The sequence below is a fragment of the Acanthaster planci genome, linkage group LG10 (assembly GCF_054643075.1).
Source record: "Acanthaster planci isolate LZ-2023a linkage group LG10, COTS_SCS, whole genome shotgun sequence".
Lineage (NCBI taxonomy): Eukaryota > Metazoa > Echinodermata > Asteroidea > Valvatida > Acanthasteridae > Acanthaster > Acanthaster planci.
The window spans coordinates 17507667-17535545 of NC_141786.1; the positions used below are offsets into that span (position 1 = coordinate 17507667).

At 39.9% G+C, this 27879-nt stretch overlaps 1 protein-coding gene and 1 long non-coding RNA gene across 9 annotated transcripts in view; one reads left to right on the forward strand and one right to left on the reverse strand.

The window, feature by feature from the left end:
- LOC110989197 (uncharacterized) overlaps positions 1-27879 on the reverse strand; it is a 72633-nt gene that overhangs the window by 18652 nt on the left and 26102 nt on the right. For 6 of the 8 annotated variants that reach the window (XM_087142105.1, XM_087142104.1, XM_087142103.1 and 3 more), the window contains exon 3: positions 10076-10183. The gene's annotated coding sequence lies outside the window, so the exon portion shown is untranslated. Of the gene's footprint in view, positions 1-10075; positions 10184-18311; positions 18710-20569; positions 20681-27879 lie in introns of those variants that run through there. The other 2 variants (XM_087142101.1, XM_087142099.1) reach the window with 2 other exon arrangements.
- On the forward strand, positions 20684-27866 carry LOC110989199 (uncharacterized). The gene is made up of 3 exons (XR_002599574.2): positions 20684-20882; positions 21916-22105; positions 24325-27866. It is a non-coding gene; the product is annotated as an uncharacterized LOC110989199 (long non-coding RNA).

Genomic DNA, 27879 nt, shown 5'->3' on the forward strand with positions numbered 1-27879 from the left:
TTTGGTGTCGGGGGATGTCAAAGATGGTTGGGGAGAAAAAAAATAGCAAGAGCCTCACACACGGTCCCAACAGCCTTGCTTTATTTTCTTAGTGTTGTTTGTTTCCTCTGCTGATGACGCCATCAGGGAATTAGTCACGTGACGTTAAATTTGCACTCTCTAGGGCCCAATATCTTCCGATATAGATGTCCAATCAGGTTCAAATCTTGCTGATATCTTGAAAAGAGAGTGCTTTATAGAAATATTAACCTCAAGTGATAATGACGCCATCAGGAGACAAGTCACCTGACATAAAAGGTGCAACCTTTAAGGCCCTATATCTCCTTAAGCACATGTCCGATCGGATTGAAATCTTGCTGATATCTTGATAACTGAGTGCTTTAGAGTAATATTGAATTTATGTGATGATGACGTCATCAGGAGACGAGTCAGGTGACATTAAAGGTGCGTTCTTTAAAGCCCTATCGCGTGAAGTACATGTCAGATCCGGTTTAAATCTTGCAGATATCTTGAAAAGGGAGTACTCTAGAGGAATATGTATCTGATGTGATGATGACGTCATTGGTGTGGAGTCAAATAACATTTTACTTAAAGGTCGTTATTTCCTGAAGTACATGCCTGATATTCTGTTGAAACCTTGGATCCGAATTGCCATAATGACAGATTTACGCTCTCACGTTTGTGCAGTAGACTGATTGTTCAACCTGTTCTGTTGGCAAACAGACAGATAACCTCTAGTTAGCTGTTTTGGCAACAGCCGGAACAGTTTTGTTTTCGTTTAATTTTTAGCTGTTTCAGCAAGAGCCGGAACAGCTTTTGTTTTCGTTATTTTTTTTTTCTTTTTTAGCTGTTTCGGCAAAAGCCGGAACAGAAGTTGCTTTTCTGATTATTTTTTTTTTCCTTTATTTTTTTTTCAGCCCGATTCCTTCCACCAGTCGACTTTGCCAGTTTCCTTAATCTGATCGACTTCAAACTTGCCAGGCCTTTGCACAATTATTTAAGCATGGTCCTAGAGGAAAGTTTTGACGATGATGTCATCAGTTGAATTCTTTTTGAATTTTGAAATATTTAATTTTTTCCGATTCACTTTGTACACGTTTTCAAGCCAGCATTTGCGCAATTCTCAGAGGTTTGATTAACTTCAAAGTTACAGACAACAAAGACCCTGATGAAATAAACTTATTACGTTATGATGACGTCATCACATATTTTTAATGGATTTTTGGATATTTAATCTCCCCCATGGGGTTTGTATACGTTTTTTAACAGCCTATCTTCGGCAGGTTAGTCAATCTGAATTACTTCCTTTAATGTACAATTGAAGTCCCTAATTAAGAGAGGTTCCCAAAAACTTATCGTTATGATAATTTCATCAGAGGTCACGTGACATGAAAGCTGCAGTTTGTTCCCCCATAGGTTTTGTACACGTTTTTCAGCTACGCAATATTTCGATCTGAATAAGAGTAGTCCTGAACTTCGATTGAGGATTACTATGAGAACAAAAGGAAAATCGTATTTTTTCGTCTTTGTTCGATTGCAAATATACCCAAATGTCCGAATATCAAATAATGTTTCAATTTTTTTTTGTTTAAACGCAAATCACGTGACATCTTGAAGGAGCAGCTTTTTGCATAGATGTTTTCAGTCCATTGACTTTGTACACATTTTCAAGCCACTATTTTGAAACTTTCGCAATGTTCGATCGCTATAAACGTGATAGCCAACAAAGACCTTGATAAAAAAATTATGCTAAATAAATGAACTCATGTGACGTCACGATGACGTCATGATGACGTCATGATTTAATTTTTAAAATGCTTGCTCGAAAATCCCAAAACAGCGGTTGTTTTAACAACCGTCGAACCTCTAGTTTCCAACTAACTAAATTTACAGTGCCGCTGATTCAAACCGCTTACTAGATCGCGAATCCTATCCACCAGTTTCTTTCATTGAAGTTTGAAGGAACCATTACTTGCTAATGGCATCCTTTTTTTACGTGCACATTTTCTTTCCTATCCGTCGCTCTCATCTGGCTCCCATATATAGGAAAGCACAAAATGCAAAGGAAGTGATAAGTGGTGAGCATGACAGGTTCTTGAAGCAGTGCTGGCGAGAATCATCATAATTTATTTAGCTGAACAGAAAAAAAAAACATTTTAGCCTATTATAGAATTGCTCTTTGCGGTAATCTTGTGAGTGTGAAGTATTTGTAAGCCACTGTCTCTTTTCAAAATGAGCGTTTCTACTTCACAATCTTTAAAAAGTTAAAATTTTACACATTTTCAGATAAAAATACAAACTCTACATCAGGAAAAAAGGTTAAAAGATACATAAGGTAGTTGGAACTTTGGAGTAATTCTTTTCGAACACAGCTATTTGATTGATTTTAAGTTAAGTGTGGAGTGCATATAAGGAGTATATGGCCATAATGGCGCCCAATCTCCAAAAACCACTCGTCGAGACTTTTAACACAAATGATGTAACGCAGCCCGATTTTATACATGTGCTGATTGCTGTTGAATAATTTCTCGAATCTTTTACGATTATTGACTACCAAAGTCTTCTTCGAAAACGACCAGAAACATATCGACTCTAAATTTCCTAATTAATGTGGGAAATTATTTTCATTAATTTATACTTCCAACCTTTACACAAAATCATGTGAAAGCTGGCAATTTTAAACCGTTGAGGGAGCAAAATGTAGAATTGGCGCAGTCGAAAATAGACCCATTGCGCCAGCTAGGTAGAATGGGTATTAGATATCAACAAAAACGGCGTCCACCCAAAGCAAAGTGTGTCACAAGTAACATTTACCGAAAATAAAATCGAAGGTAGGCACCGTACTCGGACTACTGATGTGCTGGGCACTGTACCGTAACTTGGCTGTTTGTAAACAATACTCAAAACACACGTTGCTATGGGGTTGATAGACACTATAGGTCACGTGATATAGTGGACGCAATTGTGTTACATGGGAAACCAGGGCGCATGATCTTGTATCCATGCAGTGGTTTGAAAATTACACGTTCATGAAGTCATTTAATGTGAGCATATAGTTAACATATAGTCCACGCCCCGATTGTTCACATACATTTAATTTTGCTGGTTTTGAGCTATCTGTTCTTCGCTTACAGTAAAAGTAGCACTATTTCGGCCACTTTCATGATTTCGTTGCGGGCAGAGTCACTGTATTCGGGCTTTAATCCGGGAAAAAATGAACCCATAGCAGAAAGACCATACTACCGTGAGAAAAATAACATCCGCTTTTCTCTGAGTCATGCACAACATATGGGATTGTGGGGCTTTTCCTTTGTCAATAATTCACTGATTGAGTTTTGAAACAAAAATCGGTACGGCTTCACTTTTCGGGGCATTGCAATTGAATCTCATTTTGATATCGTTATCCAATGCCACAGGTGACCTTCCAGCTGGGCTTGGGGGGAATCCCGAATTTTCTCGTCACCCAAAAGTCATTCCGAAGTATTGCGCAAGACGAGTATTGTTGGTGTGAAATGTTTGCTTGTTGTCCCTAGTTTTGTTCTTTCCATAATGGGTCACGCGCATTGATTATTTATATGTCTGACTGATGCAGCAGCAACGTGGTATCAGGTTATGCCTCCATCGGAAATTTCATTGGGTTAACCGGCTGAAAAGGTCATTAAACATGGGGGCAACATTAGTTGCGCTGGTAATTAGTCACGATTGACAAACTGAAGTCTACGATCTGTGGAAGATCAATTTGATTGATGCTTTCTGGACAACGTAGCAATCGTCCAATTGGCAAATGACATCGTCGTGTGAAAAAGTGACAAATTAATTAAAACGAGAAAAAAAATCTTTCACAATAGTAAAAAAATGCTGCTGACTGAACTATTTTTAGCTTCACGAGAAAGTGCACATTCACATTATTTTGTTTCTTGTCAGATCCCAATTAGATGAACATTTTTTAGATGACATGTCACGCCTGATATCCAGTGAGACGAACACACTGTGACCGAGTAACTTTGACCACTTTAGCCGCTTTCATCACTGCCAAATCTACTGCAAAATTTGCAAAAGTGAACTCCTTTTTCCCCGAACTAATCTGAACATAGATGACATTTCCTGTTTTAATCTTTATAATCAGCAACTGTCATGAAGCAATGGCTCCTGAAGAGTATCAATCTGTTCGTATTGAAACCAAGGCCTCAAGTTATTCATTCGAATATGAGGCAGAGATTACAGAGCTTGTCGCTGACCCCTTCAGCTGCAGAGTGGTGGAGGGATTATGTTATACAGAATAACGACTCGAATTAGGGCCTGTGAGGCTGCTTAAAGAAATTCGTTGCAAGTCTATTAATGCTACCAAGAATGAAACATCCATGTCTAGACTGGAGACATTCTCAAAGCTACATTCGACTACATAATCTGTATCGACAGTGGAGCTTGGTGGTCTATGAACATAACCAACAAAAACTTTTTGGCGGGGGGGGGCTCAATTTGTAGTCAGATAATTTCAGCATGATCCGACTCCAGATCCCTCCTTCAGGTGAAGTTAATATAGTGCTACTGATGTATGTTAATGACCGCCACCTAGCCTGTCAGGTCTGTCTCGCCTCTGTGGGATAGGATACCCATCAATATTTAATGACTTGGTATCATCACGTGGTTGGAGAACGGTTTCGGAATCCCCGATCACATCAAAAATCGGGAGATCTTTGGCACAAAACAAACCCCAGGTGCTCAAATTACTTGATATTCTGTTCAAATTCCAGCTGCCATATCCTGTCTTGCATTTCCAAGGGCTTAACATTTCAAGATGATGAATTTCAAGCATAAATTGAAGTAGCTTTTAAAATCAGAACGCCAGAAAAGTAATTTGGCAACAATTTGGAGAGTCCAGGGTCTAGCTGCTGACTCGAGTCGTTCACGATACTAAGCAGTTAACACGTACATACGTTCGATGTTGCAACCGGTTAGTCATAAGTATCTGTTGGTCCGTACTAATAGAGGAAGTATTCGGATTCTGGGAGGAAAATCGTACAGGCGCCCTTCGAAAATCAATTCCGACTGAAGGAAAACTGCCGTAGAGTAAGTAGCAACCTTCTTTTTTTCGGCTCGGTTTAATGGTGGACAATGATCGGCGAAACTCTATGTGGAAAGCATGCATGTTCAATACCGTTACAAAGGTGCATGCTTTGCCATAATGACGTTTCCTGTATAATCATAGATAAAATGGCGCCCAGTTTCCAATATCTGCTCATTCAGACTTTCGACATGTGTAATTTAGCCCAGTTTCGTACATGTGCCAGTTATTGTTGAATAATTTCTCGATTTTTTACGATAATTGACTAGTCTTCTTTAAACCCGACCAGAAACACATAGATCATAAATTGGCCAAGCACAAGCAATGCCTTAGATTTCCTAATTAATGCAGAAGATGATTTTCATTAACTTAAACTTTAAACCTTTTCGTAAGATCATATAAAAAGAGCAATTTCAAGCTGTTTGTATTTTTATTCGTTGAGGAGGTAAAACTATGGAACTTATACAGTCAAAAATTATGTTTCATGGACAAGCAGGAAGCGTGATTTTGTACCAAGTGGTTTAAAAATTGAACGTGTGTGAACTCATGTATACGTGAACATATAGTTCACATACATGACTAGTCATACTCCTTTCATTCTCAAGCCATCGGGGTTTTGAGCTCTGCTGTTCTTGGAGTAAATTAATAGTAGCACTATTTAGGCCACTTTTCTTACTTCGTTGAGCGCAGTGTAACTGTATTCGGACTTAAAATCGGGACAAAGCTGAACCAGTAGCAGAATAACCATACAACTGGGGGCAAAAACATCTGCTCTACTCCGTTTGTCAAGGATTTACTGATTAACTGAGTTTTAAAAAATCAGTATACGCTTTCATATTTTAGGACACTGGCATTTGAATCTCATTATGATGTTGTTGTCTAGTGTAAAAGGTGACCTTCCACCCAGGCCGCCATATTCTTTTCGGCGTACGATATTTTGTCTTCAACTAAAAAACTGTCTGAGATACTGTGTGGGACGAGTGATTGTAGGTATAGGCTTTAATTGTCCCTGATTTTGTTATTTCCATGTCGTCATAATGATCTTGCTTATGATTGAGATGTCTGATTAATGCAGCAGCAACATGGTATCCGTTAACGCCCACATTGGAAACACTTTATTGGGCTAACCGGTTAAACACAGTTACGCAAGCAATTAGTCAAAACTGACTAACTGCACTCGATGCACACTGCACGGCCCATTCAAGTTGACAGAAGACTAAAATCTTTTCAAGACAAATTGGATTGGCTTTTCTGGACAACACAGTAATCGTCAAATTGGCAAATAGACATCGTCGTGTACAAAGCAATTACGAATTAATTTCCCCCCCAAAAAGGAGAAAAATCTATCAAAACATTGAAATGATAAAAATCGAATTCCGCTGTCACGAGAAAGTGCACATTCGTAATGTTTTGTTTTTCGTCAGAGCCCAATCAAATCGATGGCTATCCCAACGGAACTTGAAGACAGACATTCTTCACAGCCAGGTAAGAGGTATCACCACAATGATCACATCCACAGTACACTGTCCACCCTCACTCACCCTCGCAATAATGTTAAACAGATCCATTGCAGCATAGCTCAATGGAGAGGAATGGGATAATAGAATTTTCACACAAGCACATGATACTACAGGAAAATTAATGGACTCTTACTATTCCATTGCTCACAAACGTACTATGAGTTAAACCTTGAGTAAAAGAAATGTGATTCATAGGTACCACCCACGACCCTATTACCACAGCAATCAACTCATCTCTTTCACTCCTTTCATGCTGAACATTTTAGACGACATGTCACACATGATATTCAGTGGGAAGATCACCCTGTGGCCGAGTAACTTTGACCACTTTAACCGCTATCATCACTACCAAATCGACTGTAAAATTCCCAATGGTGCAAATTCACTCCATTCGAGTGAAAGGTCACTCCCTCCGATCGACTTGTACGGACAATATGAATTCGAATGAAATTCACTCATTCAGTAGATAAGGTGGAAATTTAGCCAATTTCGGCCCGAAGTGAACTTATTTTTTCGAACTAATCTAAGCACAGAAAGCATTTGCTGTTATAATCTGTAGAATCAGCAAAGGTCAAGAAGCAGTGGTTCTGGCACAGAAAGGAAGAGTATCAACCCGTTCGTTATGACACCCAGGCCTCAAATTATTCACAGCACGAATTCAAAGTAAAAAAAAAATATGAGGCAGACATTATCCTGTCGCAGACCCCTTCAGCTGCAGATCTAGTGGTGAAGGGGTCACGCTGTATACAGAATAACGACTCTGCAGTTTTAAAATTAGATCTACTGATATGCACCTGGGTTTCCTGAGGGATCATCCAAAACTTTCGAGCGAGTTTACATTTTGACCTTATGGGGAAATGCGAGTGGGTAAGTCCGGAAATAACTGAAAACCGAAATTCAATTCTTGGGGAAAACAAGAAGAAACTCCAGCATTTGTTCCATCTATGCGCAATCTCACGGACACAGAAATGTCAATCTTTCGGTATACATGTGCCTCTCTTTAAATTTTGGTCATGTCTACTCCTCAGTGATTATATGAACATATATCCAAGATGAATTTGACTCATCAATTAAAGAGGCTTTTTTGATCTTGAACGCTGACAATACACTGAACTGAACATTCTTAATATAACGAATATGAAATTGCATAATAATGATTATTAACGAAATGTACCGTATATACCACAGAACACTAACATAATGGTATGCGCTACTTGTATTGAATACAAGATGGCTACCCAAAAACTGCAGCCTCATGTTGTGTTCCTAATCAATTTATAGACGGCGCTGTGCATCTCATGGTTGTAATTCAGCAAATGAGCTGCCAAGGGTGTTAATGACAAATATTCCCACTCCAAGAGCTAGGAGAAACACAAGTCCCGCAGGCATTCTAGAAAAAAAAGTTCACTTCGAGCATAATTACATGTACATTGTTCATTCATGTTTACGTCAGGTGGCTTTATCAATGACGTTTGAAGATATTTCTATCCAAAGAAAATCATCATCCCTAAAAAAGTCGTAAAAACCCATTATCATTTTGAAACTCAGACATACGCAGGGATACTATGTCGCCTCCTCCCTATAGTTTTAGACACTCGATTTCCACTTCAAAGGCCACAAAATGTGTCAATAGCAGAGAATTTCCGTACTTCCAACTGGGATTTGCCAGCAACCCATTTGAATCTTATCATGAATTACATACATGAATTTCCTTTCCAGGAGGTAAGACTGACATGTGATTCAGTGACAAGTAAACATGACAGGGTGGTTCTCCGTAACACCGAAATACCAATCATCATAAATCTACAAACAACGTTTATGGTTTCCAAAGAGGTGTGATGCCATCAGCATCGCAGTTGAATTGGCACTTTAAAATCAGAGGTCATTCAAGAAGTAGCTAGTTGGTTTGTTGTTCAGTGAGAGAGAAGATGCGAGAAATAATCGCCCTATAAATAGAGAATTTAAAATAAGTCAGGACCTGTACAGACAAATGGACAATCGGATTCTGCCTGATGGAATGGTATAGGTGCAAGGACAGAATATACTTTGGAGAAAAAAAAATAGTTAGTTGAGCTGATCCAATTCACTTTCTCCTGAAGTTTAATTGCAAAAAAAGCAATCTTGCAAAGAATGGAAGCTTTGAAATTGCAGTACAATTTTTTGATACAGACAATGTAAAGTGGTTTAGATTTTTTTCAAGTTGGTTTAAAACGACATCTTTTTTTCTCAACAATTCTAGGATCAGGGTACACTTTATCCGAAGCGGGTAAACCTATTACACAAGCAAGTAAGTGTCACAACCATTGTCTCCTAATTGCCCCCGAAGGGAAATACAGTTTACGGTTATATTAGAGCTAGTGGATTAAGAAGGAGGTTTTTATTTATGTTCGATTTGAGAACAAGACAAAGTAGTAAAACGAAAAAAAATTAGACACTTAAAACGGGGGAATTCGAGGGGTTCAAGCTCTTGCGGTAGTATCATTGCCAAATCATGTGGCAAGTCATTTCTGACATAGCAAAGTCAGGTCGTAAGTCGTTTTTTCCAACACAAGCAAGTCACAACTACCTCCACGGTCCGCAATTTCACCTTTATTGTTGAGGTGACACTTTGTTGTCAGGGGTCGTGCTCCAAGTAGAAAAGGCTAGCAAAATCTCATAATTTGAACCAGTGAATATGTTGTGATATTTCTTCCAGTTTCCATTTTAAAGTAAAAACTAAATATCTTTTTCTTTGCAGCTTCCGATGCAACAGGTGCCAATGAAGATGGACTCACTACACGGCTGTGTAAGTATAAAAACTATGAAAATGCCAATCTGGCTTGGTCTGGAGAAAGCTAAGGTGCCCCCCCCCAAATATCTTAACCTAAATCAGATTTTTTGTTTCAATTCTCCATAACGGTGCAGTCTTGAAGATTTAAACAAAGTTATTTTATTAACATGTCTAGTTTTCTGCGGGTAAGACAGTCATACGATGACATCATAGTGACAAGTCTGTTATGGCGCCCTCGATTGGCCACATTATGAGCTGCTCATTATATAAGCATAGGTTCAATAGGTCAGAAGTATTACATTTCATCAAAGCAAGATCAATGTCTTTGTTGAGCGATTCCATACCTCTGTCTGTCCTTAAAACCCAAAACTTCAAATCCACGCACGTTTTGTATCAGGAGAGTTCAATTTTATACATCCAAAATTCCGTCCAATCAGCAGAACTGTCCACTGACCCTTTAAAGACGTCAAAGAGTGACCAAAGGTCCTGGTGAGGCAAGTGACAAAATGCATATTAACGAGCCAGTTCTAAGTACTCCACCAGCGCATGCCCAAATCGAAGCGCGGTCAGGGTCATTGGGGACACGCCCGAGGTCTAGTCTATCAGCGCGGCCCTTCGTAGAATCACCCGCGTGCTTTGTTCCTGCTTGACCTGGCGGTTTTGCAATACCATACTGGGTCATTTCGGCCAAAAAAAGTAAACAATCGTAAACATTCTTACCTATATGGTGACAGTGCCTTGGATGTTTCAGATTACCGCTCCATAATTCATAAGCAACGATACAGTTACTTCTCCATCCGCAGGTCTGTGTTTTGTTTTCCTTGAGTTCTGAAGAAGGAAATAATTCCAGTGCACGTTAGAGGTTATTTAGCCTCCACTTTCATTTTTACTTCTTTATTTCATATTATAGGCAAGTCTGCTTTTAAAAAAGGCAAACATAAATGACGAATCAGTGGAGATTTCAGTTGTAAACGAAACACTCGGACTGCTGTTTTTGCTCTGGGGTGTGGGGTTGAATACCAAAAAATGCAATTGATGACCACAGAAACAAAGAATGGGTTCATTAAATGAAACTTGTGTAGAGTTTGGCACTATCATGATAAGACGAAACTAATTGCTGGAAACGAAACTGTTTACACTTAGCGCTCTATGTGCAAGCTAAGTTCAAACCCAATCAGACTTGTTCTACAAAAGCCACAATGTTGCACAACATCTTCGAAATAATCTTAACAGGTGATGATTTTATTTAAGATGTTATTTTAATGTTTATCTATAAAACTAGACTTGCCCTTCAGAAAATATAGAGCTTGGAGTACTGCACATTCATTATGACGTCACATGATGACACCATTATGGTGATGACACCATTATGGTGATGACACCATTATGTCACTTCAGTTTGCATCTATATCTAATCACATGCGGTTTTTTTAACCCATGCAATCAGATTTGCTTCTCAGATGATATTAACCTTAAAATTCTTTACCTTTCTAAAACATGCATTGACGTCACGACTTAACCTCACTTTTCGCCTGCAGCCCGTCCCTGACTAATATTTGCAACGTTTTACAAAATCAAACCCGTATCTCCAGAAGATACAGAGCTTTGAGTACTTAACCTTTAGCGTGACGAACCTTGGCTTTGGTGATATCATCATGATGCTTATTGTATTCTGATCTATAACATGTCCCTGTCTAAGTGTGTAAAGTGTCTGGAGTCAATGAGATTGACAAAAATGTCAAAAAAGTGAATTTTCACGCTACAGAAAAACAAAACGCACACAATTTTTGTGGAGAAATACTTCCCCTCAATATAACGGAACTGAACAGGTGATGAAATTACACTGACAGATTCCATCTAGGATCATTTCTGACCAGAAGGTCAACTCTGTACGAAGTTGGAATTCGATCAGATTTAAAAACAACTACCAAAGTGGACTGGTGGGGAAAATACTAAAAAAAGAAGAACAAATGTTCTTTCTCCCATCAAAACCCTGACACAGGAAACCACAAACACACGTATTGTACTGCGTGTAACAAGGACGTAGTACACTTATGGCTCTCCATTTCTTGATGTGGTTTTACAAAATCACTATCCGTGGAAAATTGGTTTCCAACGGTCACTTATAAACATCCAACTGTACACCACCCTTCATTTTAAGCCACATCAAAAACATTTCAGTTCTATTGCCACGTCTTTAGCAAATTGAATTTTCTCTTTGCCTTCTTAGTTCAACATGTTGAACTCTGTACTTGCTGATCTGTTATCTAAGTGCACGCGTGTCTTAGTTGGTGTTTGGGAGGTTCCGGATATTGGAATTGAGAGTTGACGTCCTCGACGTTCTGTACGGTAGGAGACGGTCAAGACAGTATGATCAGAAGACTGTTGATGTCTGAACGCTGACCCCCCTGACGACGAAATATAGACGCACACTGACCAAATGTCGAATTTCCCCACTTCTCTTCAGAACCTCAAAGACTCTTCGAAAAAGGTCTTCCTACACTGTGTCACCGCAATTAAGGACGTATCTGCCATCAGGAAGACCACCCCCGTCTGGGTTGAAAAAAAGTCATGTTGGTGGGGAGTGTTTATTTTGTTGGTAGTGATGCAACCTTTTCAGACGTGCATGTCATAGTCGTTTGTGAACCAGCAAAGTGCAGCTCCTACCAACGACACCCTCTGTTGCTAGGAAAATTGCGCCCTTTCTTATTCCCGTGCGAGGCCCATTCTGGCTTTGTGATGTGGTGCCCATTGGGAAAGGTCAGTGTTTTTGGTATTTCTTCCAAGGATGAATTTGGGTGGATGTTAGTTTAGGATTTGTTTTGCCCCACCCGACGTGAAAAGCACACGTATGTTTGGTCCCCATAGACTGTGCATGCATTTAGTTTGCGTAGTCGCGCATGCGCAATAAGACATAATGGTCATCGGTCTGAAAAGTTATTCCAGCAGACGCTGCATATCGGTGGTGACCCATGTGAGGGATTTGTCCTGCCAGTTCCCTTGAAGACCTCGTGTGTGAATAAATTGCCCAGAATCTATCAAATGGTAATATTTAATAGTTTCTGGTACAAAAACTTTTTTAGTAAGCTTTGTTTTTAATTTTCACAGTTTTGCTGAGTTTACCTTCAAATAACTTTGATGCCACAGGAAAGACTAGTAAATCTTATGTACAAATAACGTCACTACCTCTAGGAAGAAAACAGTATATTTGAAATTCACTTCGTTTGTCATCGGGACCCATTTTTGTCATTTGCTGTGTTTTTCACCTTACTTAGTGCCCAATTTTCACACTTGTGTCAAATTCCCCTCAGATCATCAGTGATACTGTCTGGAAAATTGATTTTTAAAAAAACTATCAGCTCATTTTCTTTCAAGATCAAGAGCCCTTTTTCTGAAATGCTGCTCGTTTTTCATGCGGATTCAAATTTCCGCACTGAGCTTGGCAGTGGTCATAAATGAGATGTCCGGATCTTGGGCAGTGCGCACACACCCCTGGATATGTACTGCATTGCACAAATACGTACGACCACGTCGAATTGGCCGACGACAGGGCACTAATAAAAAACAGTCCGTTTTCATCCACACGGTTTCTTTCTTGTATAATACTTCCTCATTAGAGTGCCCATGATATTCCTCACCATTCAAAAACAGAGAAATGTCAGGGAAAACCCGGCAAAACTGAAAAAAAAAACCTCTAAAATGTTGGCTTCACCTCAAACTTCTAACTCTGTTACTTTGGAGGCACGTGACAACGACGGGCAAAAATTTGGTAAAAATGGACTTTCACAGTTTGCAAGTAAGCCAACGCAAATTTGAAAAATTAATTCTAATCGGTTAGGAAATGAGGGGCAAACAAATTTCATCTGAGCTTGATGTTGACCGATTACTTTTGGGGTACCCCCACCCGAGTCAAGAACCGTTTTACTGGCTTCTGGCGCGGTAGTGGGATTCAGTGCGCATGCGCACCAACTAAGTGAGGGGCAGGAATATCCGTGAGCACCGGATACTCAGTGTTTCCCCGAAAGCTTGTGGGGAAAAAAACAAGACCTGACATGAGGCTGCATGTTGCACGTTTGGTCGCCATTTTCCTTTCTGACATACTCGTACTTTTTTTTTTCTGGCCATTGTGGGTCTTTGGGTTTGCTGTCGAACGTTATGCCGCAAGAACTCTGAGCGTGAGCTCGCTTTGCTCCCTAGTCGGAAAAAAAGAACACCCACACAAACACCTCAGCACCTCTATAAACAGACAAACAAACAAACAAACAACCAGACAGACAGCCAGTCATATAGAAACAAACAGACAAAAACATGGAATGTTCTTTTTAAATGTGATGCAGACACATTAAGCATACCACTGTCTCATTTATATGTACGTGTATAAAGAATCCTTGGCCTTCAAAGTGTTTAGGCACACGCCATTCACATAACTATGAACTACAACACCTTGAACGGAACCCAATATCAAATCATAATTTGTCTTGAGTGGTTATTTGAACCACTCATTTATTTGTTTTTCCAAGTAAATGCAGGTACCATCATGGAATACCGTGCACTGAAATACAAGATGATGTGTAAGGTCTGCCTTCGTCCGGATTGCATTGCCCGCGTGGTCTTTGCCCCTTGCGGACACATGGTCATGTGCAAGCAGTGCGCCAGCACACACCTGATGGCGTCGTCGGTCTGTCCACAGTCTGGGTGCGGTCAACATATACACTATTACATCATTGCCACGTACCATGATGGTCGCATGCGTTTCAGTAACTAGGCCAGAAGGTAACAACCACTTAACATTTAATACTTGGACTGGGCAGTTCTGCTCTTGGTGCTTCTCACCGGCGTGACAGTAAATAAAATTCGGGGGTCCCAGATATGACCTGGAATTTGAAATGGTACCACGCCATTATGTGTCAAACGAGTATGCCAAAATCTTAAGGTTTTTGAATACGCCACAGCAAAATAAGATTCAGGAGATGTTGAAGCAAAGAAGGCTGAGCTTATGGTGACTTTCCTGCTTACGTGATTTTGCATGCTGTCACGCATTTGATATTGTAATTTAGCTTTTCGTTTGTCGTGGTCTGAGTTTATACATAAATGTGCATTGTTTTACCGTGCACATTTTTCTCGTACAAATCCAGAAACACACTGCCAATTGGAGTTCTTTTCTGTTATGCTAACTGTTTCGTTAACATTTTTTATTCATACGTCAATTAGTGTGTAAAGACACAAAGTTTCTTTCTCTAAGTTGAAACCTACATGATATGGCGAGCATGTACTGTTTCGTGGAAGGCACCCATGCGTTTCTACAGAAGCAAAAAGCTGAATATGACCTTGCAAAGGCCATGCTGTTTATTGAAGAGAACCAAGACTTCTCTCAGCTCCATTAGACTTGAAAACCTGTCACTATACAAGTTTTGCTTATATTTTTCAGTCACGTAGCACTCATCATGTTACATTTCTCTATACACAAACTTTTGATGTGTATTTCTAAACTTGATTTTCGCCGTGTATTGTAATTTAAATTTACATGCAAACTGTATCTCAAATATACATTTTGCTTGGCTTCAGTTTAATTTTCAGGATTGTTGCCATATTGTACATATACAGGTACACTACTACAAGTAAATATACTGCCTACCACATCGGTAATGTACACAGTCTGTGTCGCTGGTAGTGGAGAGTTGGTCGATGTCACACGCAAGACCCCAAAAATTACCTTCGGAGCACATACATGTACATGTATTGATAGTTTTAGTGGAAGTTAATCATTTCGTTGGTCCAGAAGATCTGAAAGCACTGAATTTCTTTTGTTTCAAAAGCGGTTTAATTAATTCATGTAAAGGTGAAAGGCTGTTTTTTTTAATCTAATTTACCATATAATTATATTGCACGAATTTTCAAATAATTTATTAGGGATAATTTGCTCTTCATTTTCGTAGAAACTTTTCCGCATATTAGTTGTAGAAGATGTTGTGTCAGATGGAAGAAACATACACGCACATTATGGCTAATACCAAGTCGCTTGCCACAAGAAAATCTTGCCCTTTTCCTGTTTCGAAAAACAAAACGGGAAACAGCTGACTTGGGCGTAGAACCCTTTGTTTCGACAGGTGTCTTCTTGAGGGCGCGCTCCATAATTCACACTCGGTGTAACCTCTTATATTACACAAGAAACGCAGGTGTAACACACTGATGACAAACTTGGCCCGCGGAAAAAGCTCTCTCCAGAAGTTGAACTTGAACCGTTTATTCGCTACCCTTAATGATGGCAGCCCATTCCAAGTCCCAAGTCAGCGGTTCGCTACAATGGATAGAGAAAATAGAAGTACACCTTATGTAGCAATACATGTACATAAACCTTAGTCAAAATCCATTATGATGAAATAAAGAAACGGTTGACTACACATCCCTATGAATAAATTTACCCATACTATGTGCCCCCATAAGCTGTCTTACTGTATAAATGCCAAATGACCACGTGACTTATGATACAAGTACATGTAAATCCGAGCAGTAGGGTAATACATGAACCCAGTAATAACGGCCCTTCATAATTTACTAGCGTTACAACGTCCCATTATTCCTCCCAAATTAACCCTTGTTCCCCAGATGACCCTTAAGCTTATTCTAATATCCCTTTATGACACATAATACGGGAGAATTCCTTTGTCTTACCAACTGTTGCATTCTTGGGGGCTTACTTAATGAAAGGAAAGATGTCGCTCATGTACGTAGTGGATCATCGAGTGGAAGAAGCGAACGGTGCATTTCACTAATCACCCGAAAGAGGGCGCTGTAACAGTTTTACACCGCTACATAACAGGCCCCAAATGAGCTTAATAACAATTAACTCATGTTTAACAACAATAATGCGGCGTAACTACTTCCAAACGTGGTTACATCGTAAGAATACACCTTAGACTAAACGGTAACTGCTTACTAATTACTGATTTGACTACATGCATCATGTCTTTGATGTAATGGCTTTCTTGGTCACGTGTCCCACACTCTTTACTTAAGTGGGCTCAGTCTCCTACACTTTGCTCCAAGAGGCAAAGTTTGGAAATTGGCCTCCGATAGAACTTAGATCCAACTCTGACTTCAATTTGTCTTGTCATGCCATGCCTATCTGAGTACGTGTTGACCACTCTCCCCAAGGGCCAATGACCACGCGGAGCACTGTCATCTGCCACAAGCACATAAGGGCAAGTTCGAACAAGGGCCACAGATAACCAAAGTTTGATTAACCCTAATCGAACGCGCACTAGTCTAGTCAACCATTGATCGCATCACTGGTTGCCATAAACAGTGCTTATTAACACAGAGCAGAGAGGAACACATAAGAAAAACGCCGGAAACAGTACAACACCATTTTAACTTTTATTTTTGGTATTTTGCTCTTCCTGTAGTCAACTCTTCTTCCCTTCCTCCTAACGGTTGACTGTGGCCGTTCGCACTTCAACTTCACTGCACATGCGCTAGGTACGAGGTCGTCATGAATCAACACTAGTGAACTCGTGGTCCCTGATCGAACTTGCCCACGGTTGTTAACGACAAGCCCGCTCGAGGGCGCCATTGATGTTCATAGTGTGCTTGGGGAGAATAATAAACGCTGTCGTAACAGCCATTTGTCCGAAAATTTTCTTCGGAAGCCTCTCTCTAATTTCGCCAGTGTTTTCAGTGGTCATATTTTCCTTTGTTTTTCGAGTTATAACTGTGTAGTAGATGATACTGTAGTACGTATCGGTATGTTAGCGTGACTTCGAACTGTACACTCCGTGGTTTGATGCACAGACACGTATTCTTAATGCGGGCGATTCACAAGAATGCGCCTCAGAGAGTTTACAACACGTTGACCAATCAGAGTTTGTGAAATCTGTCACCCCTTTCCAAATGCGCCTTTGGGTATTTCTGAGACAATCAAACCTAGGAGGCTTCGATTAACTTAGCAACAATAGTAAAACAGAAAAACAAAATAAACAAGAAATTCAAAAACTAATGATAAAAGGAATGCACCGACCATTTTTCACATTTGGAATGTTCACAAATCCGTCAAACAAAATATCTTATTGGACTGGCCTTGCTTACCAAGAACGTGTCGGACTTCGGTTTCCGTGATATAATCCTGCACAAGAGCAATGGAGCTTTATGAACGCAGTTTAATAGGGAAGTCGGGTAAATACGTACGTTGCATTTCCGCGTTTTGAATACAATGCATCGACAACATTACATAAAATCGTCGGCGACGCGCTACTTCAAAGAGATTCAAAGTTCACGTTCTGTATTCAGAATAAGGGACCAAGACAGCCTGAAATTCCACGAACAGGGAATAGTAAAAGTTCTGTACTTATGTCTTGACCTATTTCTGCCTGGTCTTTTAATAGATATTCATAAGTTGCCGAAAAAAGTCATAGTAGGAAAACTATAAATTAATTTCTTCCATGTTGAGGTTCATTGTGAACCTTTAGGGGTCTCAATTGTGCAAAATGGGTTGCAGTGTTACACACGTGTACGCAAAAAAGTGTTAGTCTCGTTTCAGTTTGTAAAATACAGATGTGCGCTCAAAACTGAATTTGCTTCTTCGTCAAACCAACTTTACGTCCCGGACGATTCATAATTGGTGTTAAAGCGAACACAAAAGCCAATTTGTGACGTACGATCGGCGCTGAAAGTCACAGAAGCTGAAAACATTTCAACCCTACCCTATCCGCTCCGAGTGGAACAAAAGAGGGCTTTTCACGTCGAAAGGGAGGAAATGCCCCTTCACAGTAACAGATTTCCTTTTTATGCATTTGTAATACAAAGCGGGAAGAGACAAGTATATAATATTCAATGAATAAAAACTTTACTATTAAAAAATTGCCGTCTCACACAAAAGTCCCTGCCCAATCAACTTTTAAGCATTCTCTCTGAAAGCATTCTCTACCTGATTCAGACTGGTATATAAAATAAAACTTACCTCAGATTGTCATGTTCCATGTGCCTGAAATTGAACAACACTTTCGCATTGAGGGCATATCCGCAAGCGAATTGCAGGAAGAGTGAAAACCAACTTTGGAGTGATGTAGGGTATTGGGATACACCCCGAACAAACTTTCATACTGCTAACACCTTAAATCTAAGACAGGTTAGAAGTCGCCAGTCACTTTTCAGCAACACGCTTTTCAAAAAATCGTGGAAACCAATGAAATTTGTCAGCCTCTTTGACTCACATAATGGCCTCTTTCATCAGGATGCCAAATGGGAGTTTCATCAAACAGACACTTGCAAACAAGTCAGGCATTTGGCACAGGAAACTCACATTTCCTCTATCGAATGCAATCTTGTAAACCCAACCCAGTGCCAAAGGTTTCTGTATCCTTTTGTTGTTTCAAAGTGAATGGTTCTGTATACTTCCTGGTACAGTAACAGTCTGGCACAATTTACAGTACTTACACATGCAATAAATTTTAACAGGCAAAATAGGCCTAAAAATACGTCAAGGAACACAAAACACAACTTTTTTGTCTCAACTGCTAACTCCTGACCCCAAATGGATATATTGTCCTGCTGGGATTCCCTCAGGTGGTAAGAATTGCAAATGAATCGGATTGTGAATTTTAATTAAATGAACATATTCTGTCGTGGTACATATACATCTTAAGCTTTACAACAAATCAAAAGATAAAATTATTTACTCTGCAAAATTTCAAGGTTTGAGTATTAGAGAACCAAAATTACTTCACGGTAAAAGGGAAATGACAAATAAAACTGATGTTATGTACAACTTTAAACGGATGTGGCAGCTATTTGAAGCTTGCAAATTTCCGGCAGGGAAAACAGGCCATGACCTACCACCGACTGTGAACATTGGCCTTTTGGAAGCCTGGCGGACGCAATGAGAAGGCGTTATTTGAGGTGGGTAACTTTGGAATGAACACAAAACGTTTTACCCAAATCAAACCAAATGGCGCCTTCCTATTTTGTCTGCCATACCACAAAATTTAGCCCATTTGGACGGGCACCGTTGTGAAATCCGTGTCTGACTAGCCACTGTCATGCAGAAGCTCAACGTGTGTTGTACAGTATTGGGGAAATAGTTCAACTTTTCCAGCGCCCTCCCTAGTCTTTTCTACGCGGATTTAGCTAATGATTGAGTACGTTACAATCACGCATCCATAATTATTTTGTCCATTGTGCTTAATTTCCCTCATGCATTCCAATGCACGGTGACAGGGCGCTATATTCATTATCGCATTTTATTTCGAGATATGGCAGATTGCTGGACCATCCCAGTAACGGGTCCCAAAGAACAGTTATCAAGTAAAAAAATCTCAACTATTGTGCAAGGCCGCTCTGCCCTCTGCTCTGTACAACCATTGCTGTCGATCAATAACGTCTTGGGCGGAGACTAGCGCGACACAACGTACTCGGCACGCGTAAAGTCGGCGTAAATGCACTCCACTGCGCAACTTCCAATTGTGCCTTCAAGCGGAAGTTTCCCTGGGACGAGTAAACACACCAGATTAAGTGAGACAGTTGCGTTGGGTCCGAGACAAGTAGGTATTAGCTCACTGCAAATTCAAGTTGAATAAATAGTAGGTACTACCTACACATACCCATTCCCCAAAAGATGAGGATTTTTCTTGTTAATCACGGTTGTTTTGTACGGACAGAGTCATTTGCTCGGGATGTTGTTTCTGAGCAGCTGTTCCACTGTGACTGAGGCGATCAGTTAATGCAAAAGTGCACTGTGGACGCTGTTCACATGTTAACAACCTCCCCATTGATCTGGGTCCAACATTCGGGAGTACTACACTTGGTGTTGACAGTTCTGATGACATTTTGCAGAGAGATAAAGTCTTATTAGAACATTTGATTAAGTCGAGGGTAACACTTGAAACTGCTGATTCTCTTCTGACATGCCTATAGCGACGCAGAAATCGGGCATTTGGAATGTACTTGTACCACGGTGATCATCAATCGTACTCGCGACCCGCGGTGCTTGCGTCTAATTTGTGACACGCCATGTGATAGATTTGCAAGCTATGAGCAAGTTTGATATTCCTACAGTGCATGCTTTAAACTAACAGGCGACGGAGGCCATTTGGAAGCGTGTGCCAGATCTGGCCTATCAGCGTGGCCCTATGTGGACTCACACGCACTAGGTCATTAACGACTATATAACGAACATCTTAGAGTGCGTTCGATTAGCTTACATGTGTAAGTTAAACTTACACGAGAGTGTTCGTTTATCCATCACGTGATCCTCGTGCCTGCCTTGGTGTCAGCTACCATAACCCCGGCTAGCGAGCGGGTCTCTGTCTGCCTGAGTGTAATAACGTCACGGGTGGACTGTTAGTGCATGGACGTAATGCCTTGGCGAATACACTGCAGCGTTCGTTTAGCCTCATTTCGAGGCATCCCTTGCCTGTAACACCTGTGTATTCAAGAAAGCTATTTGAACGCATCCCATGTTACATTCACAGCGGTGTGAACGTATGCGCGCACCTTCTCTATGGTAACTGCATTGAACAGAAGGGCCAAAAAGGTAGGGAAAAAAGTGGATTTTCTTTTTCAGGAAAAGACGCGCATCTTTAATAAGTAATTTTGGCTAATTAGCCACTGAGCTCATTTTAATTACTAGATTCACGCCTCTTAAAGAATCATTTGGCATTTTTTTTCCTGCCCACACTTTATTTTCCAGTTTTAAAATGAAACGTCTCTGGAGATTAAGCCGAAAACAATTTTTTCTTCAAAACTGTGTCTCTTCGAGAAAACGGTGGCGAAGTCAACATTGGTTTGTCTCTATGTGGACATTTGGAAAATAGCCATCAACAAACCGATCACCACTTTAGTGCTAATTTTGTGTGAAGTATTTGAATCAATGAACAAAATTAGCTGAGTTGACCTGTTCACTGCTTGCTTCAATTTCTTTGGGAATATGCGATTAAGATGATCATGAGGCTTTTTCAAAAACTGCAAAAAGGTATTTCTACAAAAAGAAAGTTTTGTTTAAAAAACAATTTCTTACCTATTTCAGCCGTCTTCATACATTTGGTGCTGGTCTTGAACCCTTTTCTTTGAGCCAACAACTCTTGTTTGTATCTTCCGGTACAAACAGTAGTCCAAAGATTGCTTACAAGAATAGCAGTGAAGTGCAGGTATTTTGCACAGTGTCAAGGAATTCATGTCTTCCTGTTACGTGATCGTAAATTACAGCATGGGGAGAGCTCATCAAAAAACAATACAATGTTTTATTGAAGCGCCTCCTTGGAAGGTCAGGGCAATTTCTTTTGCATTAAACAGAGGTGCTTCGTATACTTCCTTCAAGGGCATTGGGCCAGCGCCAATCAATAATGAAAGAGCTCTTAATTAGTAACCGGGCTCCAACATGCTTTCGAGTGCTACATACAACAAAACGAAACCTCGTTAATACAATGAAGCTAATTAATGTATCGGTAATGTACATGTACATTGTATTCAAATGAGATCCTTCTGCCATTTATAGCTCTCGTGCCACACGATAATGAGTTAATGTGCACTAAGGCTTATTTCAAGTCGTTCATTGTTTTGATATACAGCAAAAAAGACTAGTATGGTTAGAAATAACCATACGGGTGGTACAACGTTTGCGCACAAGATGTACGTGCGCGTTTAAAGACTCCTCGGCACAGTTAGTAGTCCAATTCCCAGGCCAATGATTCTGACTTAAGCCACGTGGGAGAGACATAATGATCGTGGGTGGTTGCTACAGTCACACAAGTAAAACAGGTTGGTAAATGTCTACAGGGTATATTTGTTCTTTATACATGTGGAACCATTTTTTCTCATTGCCATTTTTGCACACTTGATGACTTTCAACAGACTACCGAACATGTACTGAATTAAGAATTGATTCTGAATGAATCATCAAAATGAATTCCAGAATTCAGAATTGAAGACTGGCTATCCTGGCATTGGGTCGTACGTTTCAATTACGGTGGTTACCTGGCTTAACACAGGGAATATGGCAGAAGGCTAGGTGCCGCCCATCAAGTACGTACGCACGAAAGGGAGGGTGGTTGGTGCCGTTGCGTACACCATGCGTACAGTGGGGGAGGGGTCCAAGCCAGTGCGTACCGTACAAAAACCGGAAATTTGCCTGTAATGAATCTTCATTATATCAATACGTTTTCTTATACAAATAACCACTAGAATCAGCTTTACCGTCCGCCCCGCCATTTATTCTCCTGTGCCAACACCCATTATTAGTAAACTGCAACATTACTCATGACACAAAGACCAACAGAGTCTTTCGAAATTGTGGAATACGTATGCCTAAGGGAGAAGGGGAGTTGGAGCCACTGCGTACAGCCGGGGGAGGGGGTCTGAAAAGCCTGCATTTCGTGCGTACGTATTTTAAGGATGGTCCCCAGCTGCCAAACCGGAAGCTCATCTCGGACGGCAACCACGTAATTTCGCGTTAACTTCCGGTTCCATAATACATTTGAAATTCACTGATTTAGCACCAAACTAACCTACCAGATATTGGAATCCGGCGACCAAAACAACCTGTCACAGCTTGTTGCCACGTCGGCATGCAAGTTGCACTTGGCCCCCCAAGACAGGTGCACGAGCATTGCGCAAAGGAGTCGCCAACCACGGTAGAGCATGACTCATTTGCCGCGTACAAAATTGCAACAAAACATTAACGGAAGAGTGTCACAGTAACGTTTTTTCACACTTGTTCAGTGCAGGATGGTTGATTTTGGCAGAATCAGAAACGACTGGAAATCAAGTCCACTTTAGTATCTGTATTTTATAGAATCCTTATCACCGGTACTCGCACGAAATGTAATTGGATAGTCTGAGCCTCAAGAGTAAACATGAGTCACCTACTGCTGCAACGTACAGAGACTAGGCAACAATGCATGGCGGGAAATTACTAAGGACAATCCTAAACTGAAGTCGATTTTCCATCCGGGTTCAAAATTTTGAATTCATTGGATTATAAACATAGATAACAGCTTTATATTAACAAAGCCCTTTTGCTATCCTCCACTGTGTTTGAGGAAATGGTACGATTCAGAATAATGCTTTCCCGTGTCTATTTTTGGACAAAGAATATTACTGAACATAAGACGAGTTGTCAACATTTATATCACTGTGAAAAACTCTGTTCGTGGCTGGCAGAAAAGAGACAAAATTCCAATTCTACAAACAATGATTATTAGTCAAGTTCAGGTAGTCTGTCTGTCTGTCTGTTTTACGCCGGCGGGAACACGACCCAGAACACTGTTCTCAGAACAGGATTACACACCATCCCTTGTCAGGGTTATACGGAAAAACTCATGAGAGTCTGATTTTTGAACAGCCTCAAAAATAGAGAGGTGGCTTACAAAGCCTGAGACAATGAGAATTATTTTCTGCAGAATTAACATGAATTATTTTCTATTACACAGAAGTAAATGTTCCGTTTTATATAGAAAAGAAGACACCTCAGTTATTAAAAAATGAACCCTCAAAGAACGTACATGGACGCCACCATGTATATAGGATGTTGCTTGGCACTAACTATACCAGCTATACAACCGGCTGTACGTTCCCAGCGTACGAACGGCCAACCCACACACAGGCAATTGGACTGTTTTTAAACGTACAGAACCAAGCAACCTGAAATAGCTGTTATACGGTAGTTAATTCTATGTTACCCATCTCCGACCGACCCATATGAATGGCTCACATTGTGATGGAGAAGGTTTTTGTGCTGCTAGCCCTTTTTGGAATTTCTTCAAAAGTGTTTTATGTCCCTGACCCTGTCTGGAAGGTTACTACACAACAATAATGAATTTCAGAATTCCCCCCCCAAAAAAACGAGTAATTGCTCTTCATCGCCTTTGCAAGTAATCGACCATCCGTCACGATAAAAAGAGAGCTATTTAATAAACAACACGGATGCCTTAATGAACCGTCGTAGCCTATTTTGAAATTTACCCCCTTTTTTTCTTTAGGGTCACTGGAAGACTACAACAGCGACTACTGGTACCACATCATCGTGGCAAACTCTCACAACAGCTAAATCTCAGTGACTCTACATAACAGGACGCGCAAAAACGACTTGAGCAAGCGGAAGTTCAAACCAACCGTGTTAGACAGCAGCTCTAGCACTACAGATGCCGTGTTGCACCAAATATCTATCAACCACAGGAAAATATTCAATTCAACTGACGTACATCATGCCATCTAGAAAAATCCCATGATACAAGCTGTTAACACACGAACAATTCTTTTACGTGGTATGGTGAAGCACGCGCGCCACAATCGGTGGGCAATAGACGGTATTCACGGCGTCCCCGATTTCAGTAATATTCCTGAACGTACATGTACATTGTAAATTTTTAACCCGTAATGGGATGATACCAGGTTATTTTGGGGTTCGCATTGAAATCGTAGAATATAGTCTGGTTCTTGGAATTTAACATTTTCCAATAAAATACACTACGTTGGGGAATATGACTGAAATGTGGACGCCGTGAATACGGTCTATATATTAGAGCGCCCTCCACAGGCAAGAACCAAGGCTCCACATGAGGGCGCCATGCATGGTATTATTTCTCTTTACCTGAGAAGTTTGAGAAATACAGGTAGTAATGAAGTCAAATTGTAACCTAATTTCCATATCTTCTTTCATTCCATTAGCAACTTCATACAAATGATGAAATAAAAGACAATTTTCACCTCCTTAAATGCTGTAATAAACGAAGCCACGTTATGTCATCTCGAGAAATCCCGTCACAAATCGGTAACACACAACAAATTCCTAAGTGTGAAATGGTGCAGCAAGCACGTCGCAATCAGTGGGCAATGTATTTATACCACCCTCGACAACAAATAACCAAGTTTTTGGCGAGGGTGTCATGCTTGCTAATAAATTATTCCTCTACATCCGAGAAAATTGAGAAACACTGGGAGCAGCAAAGTCAAAATTGAAAACTATTTTCTGTGTCTTTTGATTTCATTTGCAAACTACAACGCGAATAAGAGAGAGCGATTTCCGATTTCTTGAGACAGGTTTAATAAATAAAGTCTCAAGTTGCAATTGTCGTGTCATTCTTTCATTTCTCTAAAGGTTCGGAGTTGTTTTTTTCCAGCTATCCACTGTACTGGGCGAGTTTCATAAACTGAACGTCATGGACGTCGCAAGTTGGGGGGGGGAGGTTAAGCCCTTTTTCACGGATTGGAGCAGCTCCAGTAGTCTGCGAATTCACCTTCAATGTTGAGTCTCCTCCTTTAACGATGCAATACTGAAAATTTGTCGAATAAACATAACCTTGTCGAGATATGGTTTTTCCAAATTAGTTTTTCCAAGAAATATTTGTTTCAGTAGATTTTTTTCTGCATCGGGTCAAGTGCACCGTGCAAAGTCATGCTATTGGAACTCCGTCTTTAATTTAATCTAGGTCCAAGTTATTATGAAATCCTAGCTTTCCTATCAACTGAAAACACTAATATCAGCTGTATCGTAAGCTTCCCTAGCTGCAAATGTTTCGGCGAAAGGAATTTTATGACATTTTGGATGTAGTCCAGTTCATTGAACTCTGAGTCTGATCAGCACCAGTAGAATTACATCTCGTAAAAACAAAGTTGGAAAAGCATAATCTTTTAAAAACAAACTTTGAAAAAAATGTAAACAAACTTGGAAATATATACATTGCTGAAACCTCAACAGAACCACTTTTGTGAGAAATCATTGGTGGAACCAGTTTTGTGGTTGTGGCAAATGACGCTCATTTCATCCACTCATGAATAATCTTCATTAATATGTGTCAGGGGATATGCAGGTAATTGGCATTTGAAGGAAGCTGGTTCACGGTATTTAATGCATGCACAAAATTATCCGGGAACTGAAGGAATGTCATTTAAAAAAAAAAAAACTAATATGCTCTTTTTATTTACGTGATTGATATACCATGTCAGAAAAACTGAATGAATTTGAAATTCGCTGTTGTCATTTTAAATTTTGAGCATTGCCGTATTCATAACTATCGTAATCATATTGAATTTCAAGTGGTTTCCAAACAAAAATGTATGAGAACATCTTTAGCAATGCCTGTTTTTTCTTTAGATATTTTTAATTCTCCCAAATAATGCCAAAATGACTTGGTACCTTTAGGGATATCCCTTGACTTGTAACAAAGGGAACCAATTCTTTCCCCATATCCTTTGTTTAAAAATGTGTTAATTGTTGAAAAAAGGTCCAACATTCTGACTGCTACCATGCACCGATGCAGAAAGGAAAAATTGCTTTTATTACCATGTTAGATCAAGAGACAATTGTCAGAAAGCGAGTAATATGCACAATATACGTGCTTTTAGCATTTAAGATACAATGAGAAAATAATTTAAGACTAACTTCTTAAAGACGGGTATTCAGCTTACTGTACCGAATTCACTAAAACATTTGGTCGTCTGAAAACAACATACGAATAGCAGAAACAGCAAATACACAATACGGGCCGCATATATACAGGCAGGTTGACCCTTCTGGATTACAAACATGGATTCTCAAGACTAAATGTGCTCTTCCCATCGTTCATTGCATTACACTTGATTTTCTTATTTATGTGCGTCTTCACTAAACTGCTGAGCCTTACGGGCTTTAATCATGTTTAAATTCACCTATACTCCTATCCACTGAAACACTGATAATAATGATAACTTGATTTTGTTCCGTCTATAATCCCTCAGGTCCATCTATTTTCCCTAAACTACATGCATTTGGTACCCAAAGAAATAAAAGAGCTAGAAGTGAGGTAATAAAATAAAAAACTACTGCTTCACACAACGTGTGAATTTATTTATCAAGCAACTTCGAAAAAAATCATTGGATTCTCACTATGTGAATGCTAATGCTACACTTTTGTTCGGGTATCCCTGTTAGTAGAAACATTGTTTCCTGTCTCTGTGTGAGCACTAGGTAGCATGGGTGATCGATAATGTTTTTAATTAATGCCATTTATTGTTTTTTCTTATGTCACATTGTTGGGGCTCATCATGACCTTCACTGCGTGTCTTCCATTATGTCGTTCTCGCTAAATTATTCAAATGCATTTTGCTGCTTGTTTTTCGTTATTCTTTAGAAGATATCTCAACGAGGATCTTTTCCTCATAACGTCTCCTGCTTTCAATTTGATATTTCGAAATATTAGATATTAGAAAAATAGATATTCGATAATCATTCTTTGAAGATCTTAAAACAATTTGCCATTAGTCGACACGATTTAGAAACGCCACGGGATTGAACACAAAATAATTCATATGTAATTTAAATATGATTTTTCCTTGAGCCACACTGTCTCAAATCGCCGTTCTTTAAATATGAATCGTTCAATTGTGAGTTAGCCTTCACATTAATTCTACGTATTTCCAAATACGCAGTTATTGTAATTTTCCGTCTCCGTCAATTTACATCTAAGAGGTATTTGTTGTCATTTACCACCTCGACGATCAATTGAAATTGCCGATGTTTTCAACTGCCTGTTTCGGATTAATATGCCGGGTACCAG